Source organism: Hylobates moloch, unplaced genomic scaffold, assembly GCF_009828535.3.
Source record: "Hylobates moloch isolate HMO894 unplaced genomic scaffold, HMol_V3 SCAFFOLD_1, whole genome shotgun sequence".
Classification (NCBI taxonomy): Eukaryota; Metazoa; Chordata; class Mammalia; order Primates; family Hylobatidae; genus Hylobates; species Hylobates moloch.
In genome coordinates, this window is record NW_026652276.1 from 147,932,394 (window position 1) to 147,947,804 (window position 15,411).

The 15,411-nt window shown below is 40.3% G+C and overlaps 1 pseudogene; it reads right to left on the reverse strand.

Moving 5' to 3' along the window:
- Window positions 1-1,880: 1,880 nt before the first annotated feature.
- On the reverse strand, window positions 1,881-2,790 carry LOC116809600 (small ribosomal subunit protein uS5-like; annotated as a pseudogene).
- Window positions 2,791-15,411: the final 12,621 nt, after the last annotated feature.

A 15,411-nucleotide genomic window follows, 5' to 3' on the forward strand; every position in this document is an offset into this window, starting at 1 on the left:
GAGAATCTGCTAATAGAAGTTGGCAGTGGACCAGTTAGAAAGGACTTGTAGTAATTCAGTTAGCAGGCAATAAAGGTATGCAAAAGTATCGAAATATCTGAAGATAAGTGGTAGAGAAGTGATCTCCATACACATCATTCAGGACTCAAGAAATGGGAAAGCCTAGCCTCATGCCATTAAAGACCTATGTGTCACATTATGGGCATAACAGATAGCATTTAGTCAAGTTTGGAACTAGAGAACTATGAAAATCAATAAAGATTACATTTATTTAAGGAAAATAACTTCTTCATTTGATAAGAAAACATAGGGTATTGGGTGCCAAATAAATATTCCTGGATGAATTCTGCAAAACAAGCTCTGCTGGACAAGTCAACATGCTGAGGAAAGGAGGAGAGCAAATTGATAGAATCAGGATAGAACACCAGAATGGGAAGAGAAAGAGGGAGAGAGAAAGGGAGAGAGAGAGAGAGAGAGAATGAATTTAAATGTGTGCTACTCAGAGAATCTTGTTAAAAAATGCAAATTCTGATTCAGTAGGTCTGGGATGGGACCTGAACCCCTGCATTTCTGACAAGCTCCCAGGTAATGCTGATGTTGCCAGTCTGTAGACCACACTTTTCAGAATAAGGATTTCAAGAACTCCCAGTATGGGATTCACAGCACCTTGGGCATTTCTGAAGATAAAATGGAAGTCAAGCTGGTTTCTGTATTTCACAAAGCTTAAGAAGTAGTGGGAATTTATTTTACTTAGGACAAGATGGCACAAGTAAATTAAAATATTGAGTGACTTTGCATCTGCTTGTTACTCACTGGGATCCTGGCTTAAACTGCCCATCTTTAACACCTTCTAACTATGTGTCCTCAAGTAAGTTTAGGTAATCATCTCTGTCTTTGTCCCATCATCTGTAAAAAGGGACTGACAATAAAACCTACCTTGCAGGGCTGTTGGAAACTAAATCTGCAAACCTGGTGTACAACTTTCATGTTAAGAAGTCGGGAACTTTTCTGATTGAGGAATGGAAACTTGGTTGGGCTGTTCCTTAACCATGCACATAGCTACTTACAAAAGCAGATCTGATGTCCAGGTTTCAACCCCCAGGTGAAAAGCTTTTCTTACCTCTTAATTCTAAAAATGCTTTTAAAAGTTTTCCAATAACTTAATCATAAAAATAGATGAAATATGAATCACACTCAAACTTCAAGCAAGCAATGCTATATTCATTTTCATTTTCTCATTGATCACTTTCTTCCTAAATTCTTGCAACCTGATCTGTGTCCCTACATTATGCAGCGTCCACCCTTTCTGCACCCAACATGGCCGAACCTGATAGCCTAATATCAAAGTTTATCCTTCTTGACCCTATTGTCTGCCTCTTATGAAAGTGTTTCTTTCATGACCTTTATAAAGGAACACTACCTTGACCCTCTTTCTTCATCTCTCATTGCTCACTCTCTCTGCCTTCTTGGCTCTCGGCTCTCTCTCTTCACTTGTTCTAATGGTAGACCTTCTTTACCTCAACCTTTTGTTATTTATACCCTTTTCTTATCTCTGTTTCTCTTTCTTGATAGTCTCTCAGATATATTATTCATTCCAGCATCTTCAATCCAAATTTACAGACTGAATCTTAGCATTAGAAAAGAACTTTATAATTGCATTTAATAACCTATGATGTGTATTTTTGCAGAATAAATTGAGTTTCAGACATGATGTTTCCTGAGGGCCACACAGCACATGATCTGCAGAGCTGGAACCAGGATATGTGTCTTCCCAAACAGTCGGCATGGAATAGTCTGGGAGGAGCATGGGCTCTGGGCTCAGGCCATCATGCATGCTCTTTCTGGTCCTGCCTCTTCTTTTTTTTTTTTTTCATGCTTAATTCACTTTATTTTTCTTGTATAAAAACCCTATGTTGTAGCCACAGCTGGAGCCTGGGTCCGCTGCATGGAGACTCTGGTGTGGGTCTTGACAAGGTGGTCTGTGAATTCCTGATAGGGAGACTTGGTGAATACAGTCTCCTTCCAGAGGTCAGGGGTCAGGTAGCTGTAGGTCTTAGAAATGGCATCAAAGGTGGCCTTGGCGAAGTTGCCCAGGGTGGCAGTGCAGCCTCGCGCTGAGGTGTAGCAGTCATCGATACCAGCCATCATGAGCAGCTTCTTAGGCACAGGTGCGGAGACGATGCCAGTGCCCCTGGGTGCAGGGATGAGGCGCACCAGCACAGAGCCGCAGTGGCCTGTCACCTTGCAAGGGACAGTGTGGGGCTTGCCAATCTTGTTCCCCCAGTAGCCTCTGCGCACAGGGACAATGGAGAGCTTGGCCAGGATGATGGCCCCACGGATGGCGGTGGCCACCTCCTTGGAGCACTTAACACCCAGACCGACGTGGCCATTGTAGTCCCCGATAGCAACAAACGCCTTGAACCTGGTGCGCTGGCCGGCACGGGTCTGCTTCTGCACTGGCATAATCTTCAAAACCTCATCCTTGAGAGAGGCCCCCAGGAAAAAGTCAACGATCTCTGGTTCCTTAATGGGCAGGGAGAAGAGATAGATCTCCTCCAGGGACTTGATCTTCATGTCCTTGACCAAGCGGCCCAACTTGGTGACGGGCATCCACTCCTTATCCTCGGCCTTGCCTCCGCGAGCTCCGCGGCCTCAGCCCCGGCTCCGTCCACGGCCGCGACTCCGGCCCCGGATGCCACTGCCGAAACCTCCACGGAAGCCACCACGGTTCCCCAACCCACGGCCACCGGGGCCTCCGGGCTCCCCCGCTGCACCGGCATCATCCGCCATTTGGTGTTTTCTCGGAAAAGAAGCTGGTCCTGCCTCTTATTTGCCTGTGGAATTGGGCAAGTTAGCCTTTCTATGCCTCAATTTCCACTCCTGTAAGTGAGACTATCACTGGGTTTGGGCCATAATCCTGAAAGATACAATCCTGAATGCCATAATCCTGAATGTTGAAATCCTGAACGATCAAAATCCCAAAAATATAACTCTGGAAGAAATAATTTAAAAACATTTTAAAGACTTTAATTTACTCTTTTAAAAAGGGATTTATCTGAAACATAAAAACACGAAAGAATCCTTCATAGGCCACTTTACATAATAAAAAGGCAATAATAACATACGTATTTTTGAAAGTATAAACAGGTATAGTAATGACAGTTGCACAAGTATAACAGTTACTAGCAGACAAACCCTACTCGTAATAAATAAATAAAAAAGCAAAGTGTATCAATGCTTATCACTATGGTTGGTAATTGTGTGCCCTCAGCGTCGTGACTGCGATCATCTGAAATACTGTGACAATCTAAGTCTTTTGCTGAGACCCATCTAAAACTATAATGGGTCAACACCACATATTCCTTCATTTATTGAAGAAGTGGTAATGTTTTTACATACATGAACAATGCTTACACACAAAGTCAACACTGTGATAGTGTGCTTTCCTGGAGTGAAATTTGCAAAAATGTATAAAACAAGTTATAACTCTCTAAAAGTCTTTACACAATGTATATCTCCAGTATTGGAAATAAAGCAAAGATGAAATACATAGCAACATAGCCTAGCAAATTGTAAAAATTAATGCTGACAATTAAAAATTGTAAAATTGTAAGAAACAACAACAACAAAAAAGAAACAATACCCTCCAGCAACTAAAAAGAAAATTTGACATATGAAAATATATTACAGGGATAGATTAGGGGTAGATCCATAAGAGATGATGTCAACTTTTACAATTATTAGCTATACAGTTGGCCCTTGAACAACACGAGGGTTAGAGACGCCAATTCCCTGCATAGTTGAAAATCTGCATCTAACTTCTGACTCTCCTAAAACTTAACAAATAGTTGTTGACCAGAGGCCTCGCTGATAATGTAAATAGTCAACACATATTTTGTATGTTGTATGTATTTTATATATATATATATATATATATAGTATTCTACAATAAATATAAGCTAGAGAAAAGAAAATATTGTTAAGAAAATCATAAGGAAGATAAAATATATTTATTCTAGAAAGTGAATCATCATAAACTCTTCACCTGCCTTGTCTTCATGTTGAGTACACTGAGGAGGAGGAGAAAGAGGAAGGGCTGGTCTTGCTCTCTCAGGGGTGGCAGAAGTGAAAGAGTGGAGGAAGTGGAAGGAGAGTCAGGAGAGGCAGACGCACTTGGTGTAATTTTACGAAAATACACCATAATTTTTGCCTGACTTTTTGTTTCTCTAAAAATATTTTTATATCTTACCAATCCTTTTTCCACCTGACATAGACTTTGTGTCCCCACCCAAATCTCATCTTGAATTGTAATCCTGGTGTATTGAGGGGGAGACCTGGTGGGAAATGACTGGATCACAGAGGCAATTTCCCCCATGCTGTTCTCATGATAGTGAATGAGTCTCATGAGACCTGATGGTTTTAAAAGTGGCAGTTTTTCCTGCGATTGCATTCATTCTCTTTCCTGTCGCCTTGGGAAGAAGGTGCCTGTTTCTCCTTCCACCATGACTGTAAGTTTCCTGAGGCCTCCCTAGCCATGCTTCCTGTTAAGCCTGTGGAACTATGAGTCAATTAAACCTCTTTCCTTTATGATTGCCCAGTCTCAGGTAGTATTCTTTTTTTTTTTTTTTTTTTTTTGAGATGGAGTCTCGCTCTGTCCCCAAGGCTGGAGTGCAGTGGCCCGATATTGGCTCACTGCAACCTCTGCCTCCCGGGTTCAAGTGATTCTTCTGCCTCAGCCTCCCAAGTAGTTGGGACTATAGGTGCGTGCCACCACGCCAGGCTAATTTTTTGTATTTTTAGTAGAGATGGGATTTCACTGTGTTAGCCAGGATGGTCTTGATCTCCTGGCCTCGTGATCCGCCCGCCTCAGCCTCCCAAAGTGCTGGGATTACAGATGTCAGCCACCACGCCCGGCCTCAGGTAGTGTTCATAGCAATTTGAAAACGGACTTAATACACCACCATTTACTTTAGCCTCAGCACCCATATCATAGAAAGGCCTATGTCATAAAAGAAGTCAAAAGGAGTCTTGGATAATTAGAGCCCTTCTTCCACATTGTCTAATATCAATTTGTTTTCTGGCACTGCTTTTCCTACATCCTCTTCTTCATTGCCTGGGAATGGTTCAGAATTTCTCGAAGATCCATATCTTGAAATCCTTCACCCTGCACCTTTTCTGTGTTTGCCATATTCACAATCTCATTCATGATTTCCTTGATTGGTTCTGTTTTAAATCCTGTGAAGTCATGCACAACATCTGGGCACAGTTTTCTCCAGCAGGAATTTGTTGTTTTGAGCTGATGGCTTTCACAACCTTTTCTCTAACAATGATGGCATCTTCAATGGTGTACTCCTTCCAGGCTTTCATGATGGTGCCTCTATTGGGGTTCTCTTTCGCAGTGTTGGCAATCCTTTCCATAGAGTACTGTGTGTAATGAGGCATAAAGGTCCTTATGACCCCCTGATCTGAGGCTGAATTAGAGACACTGACTTTGGGGAATAGTAGATCGCTTTGACACTTTTAGTGTTGAATCCATGGGGTTGTGGGTAGCCAAGGAAATTGTCCAATATCAAAATAACTTTAAAAGTTCGTTACTGGCAAAGTACTTCCTGACATCAGGGACAAAGCATTGATGTAATCAATCTAGAAAAAGGTTCTCATTGTCAAGGTCTTCTTGTTGTATAACCAAAAGACTTGCAGCTAGTATTTATCTTTGTTCTTCAAAGCTTAGAGGTTAGCAGCTTTATAGATAAGGGCAGTCCTAATCATAAACCTGACTGCATTTGCACAAAACAGTAGGGTTTGCCTCTTCCTGCCCACGTTCATTCCTTGTGCTCACTTCTCTTCCTTACTAATACTTGTCCTTTGTGACATTTTTTCCCCCCAGAATAGAGCATTTTTGTCTGCAACAAAAACCTGTTCAGGCAGATATTCTTTCCCCTCAGTGATTTTCTTAAAAGGTGTCTGGAAACTCACCTGCTGGCTCTTGGTTTGTAGAAGCTGCTTCTCCTGTTATCTTGACCCTTTTAAAGTCAAATCTCTTTCTAAAATTATCAAACCATCCTTTGCTGGCATTAACTTCTCTACCTTCAGATCCTTCACCTTCCTTTTGCTTTAAGTTGGCATATAATGACTTGTTTTTCCTTGAATCATATTAGAATCTATCGGTATGCCTTTCTTGTAGCAATCCTGCACCCACATAAAAGCTACATTTTTGATACGAGATAAAAAGGTATTTCAAAAAAACTGCCAAGTTATCATTGGCATAACTGCAGCAATGGCTTCACATTCTTTTGTCCTTTTTTTATAATGGTTTTTCACTGGATTCATTTATCTTGAAATGGTGGGCGACCATAGCAGTAGACCTCAATCTACAGTACATATCAAGAAATCCGATTTTTTCTTGTAATGTCATGATTTTTCTCTGCTTCTTGGGAGCACTTCCAACATCACCAGTAACATTTCACGTGGGTCCCATGGTGTCAGCCAAGGTTTATGGTAATGCACTAAACATCAGAAAAATATAGGAGAATCTCGAGAAATCACTTTTCACTGTGACGTGCAATTTACTGGAGAGACAATTGCTCATGCAGAGATGATTAGTGTCACATGGCATTTTAAGTGGATACTGGCAACACTTGACCTCACTGTAATAGCAACAGGAGATGGCTACAAACTTATTACAGTAGTACAGTGTGTACTACAGTTGATTTTGTGCAGTTATGATTTAATACTGCAACTGTACATTTGTTTACTTGACTGAATGGCACATGTATCATCTATAAGTGTTTGTGTATATAAGTTTAGATAAATTTTAACTTTTTTAATAGATGTAAGTATATTTTATGGCAGAAAATAATATAATAGACTAGTATGTACATGTATTTTTTATGCATTCATGACATAGCTAACTTTTTCTTAATTTTTGGATATTCCCAGGCTATGGAGTTTGTCTGTGAAATTTTTCAAATTGTTGTAAATCTCCAAAATCTTTTCCAATATATTTATTGAAATAAATCCATGTATAAGTGGACCTATGTAGTTCAAATCCATGTTGTTCAAGGATCAACTGTATTTTAAAGTATTGCATTGTGATGAATAGCTGATTTTTTTGTTGGGGGGAGGGGTGGGGCATGGCTCTCCTTGGAGAATATGTTCATATTCATTTTCTATGTGACCCTGCTCTTTTTGAAATTCTTCCATGATTCAATACACACCAATTTGAGCATTCCCTGTTAAAGTTTCTCATCTTCTGTTCCATGCTTCTATGTTGCTTTGGATACTCAGAAATTTATTACACATGCACTGGTATACAGACCACAAATTTGGTGGAAACAATACTGGTAATCACACAGCAACACTGTTGCTTAGGTGTCTTTTCATCCTACAATGCACAGAATTATTTTTGAAACAGTAACTTTGCTGGCTTCTTTAGGCAAATGTGGCTTTTATGCATTATCAGCTGGGAAAAGTGCCAATGCAGAAAAATGACACATTTTTAAACTGAAAATTTGGCCTGGCTTGGTGGTGCATGCCTATAGTCCCAGCTACTTGGTAGGCTGAGGTGGGAGGATTGCTTGAGCCCAGGAGTTTGAGGCTGCAGTGAGCTGATTGCACCTGTGGCTAGACACTGCACTCCAGCCTGGGCAACATGGTGAGACCCTGTATCTACATAAAAATAAAAATAAATACACTGAAGTTTTTATTGTTGCCCAATGGAGTGGGCAATCCACTCATCTGAATTTTCTGCCAAATACAAATAAAAACAATAAAAGGTAGTAGTTTCTTTTAACACGATGCAGCTGTCCTGCTACACCTGGAAATGCACTAATCCCTTCCCCAGAATTTGGCTTTTAGGATTTCAATCTTTTAGGATTTCAAATGTTAGGGATTTTAGACTTTAGGGGTTTTGATCTTTCAGGATTTTAATATTAGGTATTATGACATTCAAGATTGTGGTTTTTCTGGGGGTTATGATTGGCATCGACATTCCCAACTATGCCACAGGGTTGTGCTCTGGAGGCCTCAGAAATTTCTCACTGGGTACCTGGCCTAATGGGGGCTTTCCATACTGTTCCGTCCCTTCTCATGTTTATAGCCTACTTTCTACTCCTTAAGAGATGACTCTTGGGCATTTATCTCAAGTCCTGATCTTTTGTTGAACACCAATCACCTGATGGGTATTTTCTTTTATGTAGTTCATGATCTTCTCAAATTCAACATGTCTTGAATTCAATTCAGCACCTTGAAACCAAATAAAACAAGCTATTAATGTTGCTGTTTTTGATAATACAGTTAGTTTTCAAGTCTCTCTGACACAATTTTGGAACCACCTCTGATACAGTTTGTTTGTGTCCTTACCCAAATCTCACCTTGAATTGTAATAATCCCCACATGTCATGGGCAGAGCCAGGTGCCAGGTGGAGTTAATTGAATCATGGGGGTGGTTTCCCTCATACTGTTCTTGTGGTGGTAAGTCTCACAAGATCTGATGGTTTTATTAAAATGGGAGTTCCCCTGTCCAAGATGTCTCTTGCCTGCTTCCATGTAAGACCTTCACTTCCTGCTATGATGGTGAGGCCTCCCCAGCCACGTGGAGCTGTGAAGTGAATTAAACCTTTCATTTATAAATTACCCAGTCCTGGATATGTCTTTATTAGCAGCATGAGAACAAACTAATACAACCTCTAATACCCCTTACTCCATTCCCTACCTTCAATTAGTCAGTCCCCAGGTAATCTTAGTTTTCCACCAAGCCCATCCTTTTCATGCCCTCTTCCACCATCCTCTTTTACGCCTTCACAGTGTCACTCCTCAAGTAATGACAGGTCATCACATTGGGATCCTGCCTTCACCTTTGGGCTTCCTAAGCCAACCTGCATACCACCGCCAGTCTCAGCTTCCCAAAGCACAGTTCCTACAATGTCCTTCTCCCACTCAGAAGCCTTCAGTAATTCTTCATCAGCAATTCTCAGTGTTCTCTGAAGACTTTCTGTGATCCAGTCTGAATCTTTCTAGGATTCAGAAACTTAGGCTTTAGCCAATCCATCTATTTATTTTTCTCTAAATTGCCCTTTTCTACCTCTGACCTTTGAAAAAGAACTATGGTGAAATACGCATAACATAAAACTTACCTTCTTAACTATTTTTAAATGTATAGTTCAGTGGCATTAATTATATTCACATGGTTGTGCAACCAGCACCACCATTTCTTATGCAACCATCACAACTACCTTTTCATTCTTGCAAAACTGAAACTCTGTGCCCATTAAACAAAAAACTCCCCATTTTCCCAGTAGATTGGTTGCCCCGGCAATCACCATTCTGCTTTCTGTTTTTATGAATTTGACTACTCTAGATTTATTTTACCTAAGTAAAATTGTACATTAAATCCTTTCATGACAAATTATCTCCCTTAGCATAATGTCCTCAAGGTTCATCTATACTGTAGTATTTGTCAGAATGTCCCTCATTTTTCACGCTGAAAAATATTCCATTCTATGTATATAGCACATTTTGTTTATCCATTCATCTTTCAATGAATACTGTTTGGTTGTGTATTTTGGCTATCGTGAATTACACTGCTATGAACATGGGTCTATAAATTTCACCTCTGAACTTTGCACCTGCCATCCCTTCCCCTGTGGAATATCCTTCTTCGTTATCTCCACTGATTAGAATTCTACTAAAACTTCAAGTTCCAGGTGGGAATAATCTTTGCCTGAAGTTGTCCTAGATCATTACACCTCTAATAGCAAGTACTGGGAATGCTCACTTGGCACTTATCATATAGATACTTGTGTTCAGTTTATCTTTTACTGTAGGAGTGTTTTGTAAGCCTTTGAGGCTAAATAGAGTGGGTTTTCCCACACTGTTTGGTTGGTTGGTTAACAGGTTACTGTAGGACTTGGTTTAGTGATTTTACTAAAGTAGGTATGTAATTCATAAGTTTTAGGGAGATAATTGTGAGGAGAAGGAAGAGATGGAGAAAAAGGTGGGCAGTGAGCAGAGATTATTTTCCTATTGGTTGTAAATCAGTATGGTTGTTGAAATGTCAAGAATAACAAAAATACTCTCATTTAATCAGTCCCAACTTTCAGACCTTTTAAAATATACATCATCACACAAAAATCCTATATGTAGTATAAGTATCATTGGGCTCAGAAATGGTTATGTGACTTACCAAAAGTCACACAGGTAGTAAATGTTGAATTCAAGACCAGAAACCAGGTCTCTGCATGCCTGTTTCCTCCATCCCCCAGCACCCAGGTTCTGAGAACTCTGGGGTTGCCAGAACCTGACTTCAGAGCCTAAGGAGTATTTTACCATTTTTTTCCCTGTTCCTTTTACATATATTCTCCTTGTCTTGTACTCTCATGGGCAGAGAAAACATTTAAATAGTTTTGACAAGCTCATAATGTGGCTTAGAATAAACTGAATGAAAAGTCAATATGGATGATCATAGCTCAGTGAATTGTGGAAATACACTCTAGAGAATGGCCGGATATTATGCACAGCATGAAAACATTTAGAAGCTGGTTGACCATGGGCTGAACATGAACTAGCAACGTGGGAACTTGAAGCAATGGCAAAAAATGGATTTTGTTAGGACATCATAAAAGAAATATAAGATGAATGACCTATATAGTAATTCTCACCCCCATCCCCACCCCAAGAAAAAAGGAACCTTTATCAGAGAATTTTTTTTCTCTTATTTAGGATTTATGATTTGTGGATGTATCTTGAGGATAAAAACCATAAATGTATTCATTTATTTACTTAAGTGTATTAAATACCTATTAAATAGCAGGCATTGTGGCAGGATTACAGAGGAAAATCTAGTCCCCATCTTAACAAATCTAATGTGTAGCTTTAGAAATAGGCAGATTTTAAAAATATTAAAATTGGAAAGAGATACATGTATAAAATTCTCAAAAAACAGACAACAGAAATGCCTCACCCCAACTAGGCTTTGGGAGTTGGTTAGAGAAGGCTACCTGTCTGAGTTGGGAGTTAATTAGGAAGAAAAGGGGATGAGTGGTTCTTTCCCATAAATAAGCCACTGGAGCCATGACAGGAAAGTAAGAGAAAAAGTGGCTGACTCTTGCTGGTTGGTAAGGTTTGGCTTTGTGTCCCCACCTGAATCATATCTCAAATTGTAATCCCTGTAATCCCTACGTGTTGAGGGACCAGAAGGGAGGTGATTGGATCTTGGGGGTGGTTTCCCCCGTGTTATTCTCATGATAATGAGTGACTTCTCATGAGATCTGATGGTTTTATAAGTGTCTGTCATTTCCCCTGCTTGCACTTCACTTCTTACCTGCCACCATGTAAGACGTGCCTGTTTCCCCTTCCACCATGATTGTAAATTTCCTGAGGGCTCCCCAGCCCTGTGAAACTGTGAGTCAATTAAAACTCTTTCCTTTATAAATTACCCAGTCTGGGGTATTTCTTTATAGCAGTGTAAGAATGGACTAACACACTGGTAAAAAGTAGGTGTGGTTGACATCACAGGTATGAGCCTGCAAAGTGGTGGGAAATGAGGCTGGTGAGGAAGGTATGCCCATGATCATGAATGGGGGGTTGGATTTTAATCTGTAACTTACCTTGGTTTCCCTAGGGCAGTCCTTGACCCATTGGCAAGCATTGCGTGTTTACTGGTTGGACAAATAAGTGAATGCTTCACAAAATCAATGTGAAAAACTGTGGAAACCAAGGTATTTGAATCTGAGGATGGGCTGCCTCTAAATGGCATTTTATGAGGATGGTTTATGACATTTTTCCATGCAACCCAATGACAACACCAAACAGAATAAAGGGAAACTAACACAGATAAAGACTTAGGTTCCAAGCAAGAAAGAATCTACTGGCTGTGAACAAGTTACTCAGCAAATAGCTTGATTATTCCAACTCAAGGAAGACATCAGTTCTTCCTTGAAGAGCTCTTGAAACATGATCACAAGCCACTCTGGAGTCAGTTTGGGTGCAGTTTTCCCTAACTGTATACTGGTGAAAGCCTTGGTTCTGATCTGAGGAGCGACACCATTCCAGGATGCCAGCAACAACTTCAGATGCAAGTACAAGCTTAGCATAACTTATTTCTCCCTGCTGCATCCTGACTGATGTGATTACAGTTGTATTATTTTGACTGCTTTCACATTTTCTGCCTTTTATGTGTATTCAAGATAGCTGGCGAGTGGTGCCCCTATTGCTTTGTAGTCACCTGTGAGGGTAGGGAAGAGGAAGGCAGGGATAGAGGACATTTAAAGAAAGAGCAGTTTGCTGTGCTCCCTCTGGAGACCCTCCCGCCAACACCTCTCATTACTTTTACCAACATTCTACTTCTCCACCATAGGTTACCGGCAGCACAGGACAAAAAGTGATAGTAGCACTCCCAGTCCATGCTCAGAGGCCCCTCAGAGCATCCAGCAGTGTTTCCTACCCATGAAACCTCAGCCCAGCTTGGGGAAATCTTCCTGTTTCCAAAAGGTTTTGCACAGAGCCAGCACACAAGAATATACAATCTGATTTTCATGATAAAAGACGATTTTGCATATTTGAAACATGCTTAAAACCATTGCTCAGGCTGATGGATTCCCAGTGCCATTTTTGCTGGCCCAGTGGCAGCCTCCCTGGGCTGACTGGCAGCAGCAGGAGTCAGAAAACGTCTGCATTAGGGCAACCACAGCCAGGATTTGCTAATAGAGACAATACCTTGCCCTGAAGGCAGTTTCCAGCTGCAGCCCTGAAGCACACACGTTGAGAATGTATCACACAGAACTGTCAGTCAGTACTGGAGCCAGAAAATTGTTGTTTCAAATGTTACAGTACAGGAAAATCGCCTCTCTGCACTTGCTGCCAAAAAAATGACAGCTTAATTTATGCCACACTGAAGCTACATTACAGAGCCATTCAGCTTGGCAGTTAAGTACGCTCCATGCTCACATCTTCCCTCTGTGCAAGTGTGCTGGGGAGAAATACACAGGGGCTATAATAAGGACAATTGGCCATGGGGTTTGCCATGTCAGTGGAACTAAATACAGGTGAAACAGTATCAGCAATAAAATACATCACCCCCACCTCATTTGCAAAACCCACTTCTGCCTGTGCAGTTGCAAACATTCAGGAAGGCTCTGAGGCAAAATTGTTATGCACAGGATAGATTAGGGAGAGATGTGCTGGTGTCAACCCCCTGGGTTTATGTTAAGGGGAGGTGCTGCAGTATTACCCGTGACTTTGAAAATTATGTCAGTATCCTTGACGCAGACCTTCAAAACTTGGCAATGTTTACCCTTTCTGAAATTAAAAATCTGACAGTATTATACTGTAGCCAAGTATCCGTATTTTTCATCTAGATGTACATTAGAGTATTAAAGATAAACTTAACAGTCAAGTTTTTTTAAGCCAATCCAAATAATTATCATCAAGTTTTTATTTCACCACTACTTCTGTCTTTTTCATGCACAATGAACCCTCCTCTACTTGAATGCAAAACACTTTGACTTCTTCCGGCAGCAACAACAGAAGGTAGAGATTAGCTAGAGGTGTTTTTTTCTTCACAATCTCAACTGGGAAACTTCTCTAATGTCACTGAAATTCTAATAGACAAATAGTCTAATTTATATTGACATTTCAGATGAGAAATCAAAGTTTCCTTGACATAATTCTATCATGGTACACTGCTTCCATATAATACAAAGAAGTCCAAATTTCAGCATCCCTTTCAGAGGTACCCTCTTTCCCAGAATGACCACCTAGAATTGAGACATTAATTGGGCTTCAGAATATTTTGCCAAAAAGAGGTTTATAAGTAATTTACAAAATATTTATAAGGCAACCCTCATAAAATATAATGGCCCCAAGAAATCAGGCTCTCTGCAATTGGCTTCTCCCTGCTCAGTAAGCCATTCATAATAAAATGAGCAGCCCTCAAAAGAGAGCAAATGCATTTGCAATGGCTGTTGATGTGCTATAAATCATTCTCAATAAAATGACTTGCAGAGACAAATGATACATATCTATTTAATAATCCATTATCCAAAATAAATATTCTACCTTAAAATAAAGCAAATGCACTCGCACTGGTTGTTGATGTGTTAGAGCTGCTCAGGCTAATGGTAAAATGATTCGTAAAGTGGAGCTCTGATGCTGGGCACTGTGTCTTGTGTGCTCAGGAGATATTAATATCTCTTCATAACTCATCCATAGAAATGCCTTAAAATAAAAACACCAAAATGTTCCCAAATATCTGTAACCATGCTCATTTTAGCTTCTTCATTGAGTGCTTTTGTTGTCAAAACACAGGCTTTTTTTAGTATGGATCTGTATAGGAGTCATGTGCTACTAGGCTATGACAAACAAGGCTAGACAGATTTCTAATCTCTAGGAGTTTATCATGTAAAATAGGCCATTGTTAGCCATGCCAAAATCAATGCTACACAACGGGAAAAGCACTCACATTTTAAACAAGCAGGAGGATAAAGAGTTATTCTAAAAAATTGTTTCCCAAATTAAAAATCTCACTGAGCTCAACACACATGGCTGTTTTCCATCCAAATACTCTACTTTTGGCTACTTTTTCTAGCATCCTTTGGTCTGTGTCGCCCTTGGCTCAGCTCTCAAAAGCAGGTCACAAAGCAGAATGACTTTGGACAAGTCAGTTCTCTCTATTGCTTGCTTGCTGGCCAGTCTGCAATAAGAGGACTCCATCCTAGGTGACTTTTAGAACCTCTTCCAGCTTTAAACACCTGCAATTCTTAGCATTTTGCTTTCCTTTAATGTTCACATTTATAATCTCACTCTCTTCTCTTTCTTTTCTGGTTCCTCTGTCCAGGATTTTAAATTTTTTTCTAATAAGCCTAATGTTGTCCCACATAGCTAGAACCTTAAAAGGATGACTGTGGTCACAATTATGGGAACGTCATTTTCAATTTATTGAATTGATCATTCAAATATTCCCATGTACCTGTTTGGACAGAACAGGGATCCATCTTCCCTTCACCATCCTGAGCCCATCACAGGAGAATTTTTTTGTTCAGTGGCCTCCAGCCAAGTGGCATTTCCTGTCCTTTTGCTTGTCTACTATTCACAGTCTTGTCTGTAACGATGGCCTACCTGTCACAGAACTCTTGCCTAAAGTTAAATGACAAGTGAAGTCTCATCCTGATTAACTGACAGTTCCATAAACCCTTTACACACCCTCGTGTCATGCTAGACATTAGCAGTTCATGTGCCCAGGGTTTTAATATTCCTTAATTGGAATGTTTTTGTTGCTGTCGATTATGTCTTAACAAGCCGGTTGAAAACACTTCAGGTAATCAGTGCCTGATAGACATACCTCCACTGAGTCACAGGGAATTCTTTTACAGTAATTTTTCCCCCTAAGGTTGTATCAGTCTACTAGGAAGGAGT